Here is a 2,500-nt window from a genome sequence, read left to right as displayed (position 1 = left end):
CGGGAGATTTTCTACATAAAACCCCATCACTTTAGTAGTAAAGTTTTCCCCGTGTTGTTCTATAATAATACCCATCCATGTGTCCCAAGTGTAAGTTGTGGCCTCTTTGCAGTTGCAGGTGTATATATTGAGGTGTATGAAGAGATAAAGCCTTCTCCTGTATCTGTTTTTGGAATGCCTAAGAAGACAACAAGGAAATCTCTCACTTTCTTTTACTCATTGAGTGCAACTGTCAACACCGATACCATGCGTGCGAATCTGGCTTGTTCCTATTGGATTATGCAGCAGAAAGAAAGCCTCTGATTTATGTCTGTGGATATTTAAAGTCATGGTAGCTTGTGAGTTCTCCCCAATTCATTATTTCACCCAAGGCTGGAAACTCTTCCCCTGTTGCAGTACAGACTTCTGCTCATGAGTTTGACCTAAAAGCTGTTTGAGCCTTATTAGGTCTTGTAGGTAGGTTCTCTATGATTAGTATGTAAGCTGGTAGGTAAGGCTACCTTGCTTCCTGGTTCCCAGTGTCAGTGTCTCCTACAGTTAAGCAAGCAATAAAGGCAGTACTGGAGGCAATCCCAGCCTAGGACCCCGATGATCTCCCCATTGATGATTATCCCTGTAATTACAAAGCTCAAATGCACCATGAAGATCCGCTCTTAGGCATCAGTGGCAATAGAAAATGATGCAGTATTTGTTGTGCAGGTGCCTAGTGCCACTTCAATGATCCGGTCACCACTAGGTCAGTCACTCCAACTAATGTGCTCACCAACCATAGCAGAGACCCCTTTGCCTGTGCCCACCAATCCTCACCTATACCTTTTGTGCCTGTGGTTTTATGGCCCGTAGCCTTCCCTCCCCCAGTTACTGTGACCCCAGCCCCTGTTTCCATGTGGCAAGTCCCAGTGAGTGTGCCTACCCATACCCCCTTGCAGTGTTCCCCGTTGGTGTGGTTCCTGTTGGAGCAACCAGTATAATTTCTGTTCTCTGGGGAGCATTGTTGTTTTTACTGGCTCAGATCCCAACTTCTCTGCTTGCAGAGTCTTAGAGGAGGGCTGGTAAGATGAAGAAATATATGCATTCTTCTCCCTCCTCTATATCCTCTCTTTTTTCACATCTTCTTCGTCTTCTGACTGATTATGATGATTTTCCTTATTCTAAGAAGAAGAAGAAGAAGGAGGAGAAGAAGAAGAAGAAGAAGAAGAAGAAGAAGAAGAAACAGATATATAGAATTCAAATATCTCTTTATTATAGGTTTTAATTTCCAACTTATTATTTGATGAATATGATTTGATATAATATATATATATATATATATATATATATATATATATATATATATATATATATGTATATATATATATATATATATATATATATATATATACATATATATATGTATATATATATATATATATATATATATATATATATATATATATGCATATATATATATATATATATATATATATATATATATATATATATATATATATATATGCATATATATATATATATATATATATATATATATATATATATATGCATATATATATATATATATATATATATATATATATATATATATATATATATATATATATATATATATATATTATGTCGCGGGGTCTGTCCTTGGGTGAGCGAGCTAGGTACTCAGGGTTCATCTTCCCCAATGTTACCAGGCATTAGCCTAATATTAACAAAGACAGACAATATAGAGTCAGAGTATTCCATTGTGTACTATCTTGCAATTATTCATGAGTGTAATAGCCTGAGGTAATAGCTCTTTGCCTTACTTTCATGAAGAGCTTTTGGTATAGCTCAACACTTCTATGGCCTGTTGCTGACCTTGTCAGATTTAGCTAATTTGGCACTGGATTGAGATAATAATCAAATATAGGATTATCAGGACTTTATAGCATCCAGTGAATCAAATAAAATTTCCCCCCACTCTTATGTCAGAGAAGTTTTAATGAATTGGGACATGGTTCGTATTCACCTCCTCAGGTTAACCCTTCAGTAAGACTTAAGGCAGAGGGCACATTCTTCTTGGCCTCAGTCTCCAGACTTGGAATTAGCCTGCTATGCCGTCCCTCCAAGCTGGCTCTTGGTTTCACTAGTGGTCAGGCTCACTGAAGTAATTTGCAAAGTCATTTGGGTTATTAACCTCAAAGTCTTTTGGAAAGTACACGAGTGTTGTGTTGTCTGTTAGGAAGGTAGTGACTTTCCTGGTACAGCATTTAGGAAACAAGTGGGCCAGTAAGGTTTTCAGGAGTGACTCATTGATATTCTGCAGTGCTGGTGGTCATATCTCTTCTTTCGGGGATTCATGGACAGGAAGGTATGGAGAAGTGGAGAATTCCTTTGCTTGACACCCTGATCCAATTTCCTTCAAAGCACCAGCCCTATGAAGGGGGCGTCATGCCTCTTTGGATCAGAAGCAAAGACGACCCCTTTCAGGACTATCCGCACCCTCTTTCCAAATGGAGCTTGTGCCTGCATA

This window comes from Palaemon carinicauda, chromosome 9, assembly GCF_036898095.1.
Source record: "Palaemon carinicauda isolate YSFRI2023 chromosome 9, ASM3689809v2, whole genome shotgun sequence".
Taxonomy (NCBI): domain Eukaryota; kingdom Metazoa; phylum Arthropoda; class Malacostraca; order Decapoda; family Palaemonidae; genus Palaemon; species Palaemon carinicauda.
This window is presented reverse-complemented; position numbering follows the sequence as displayed.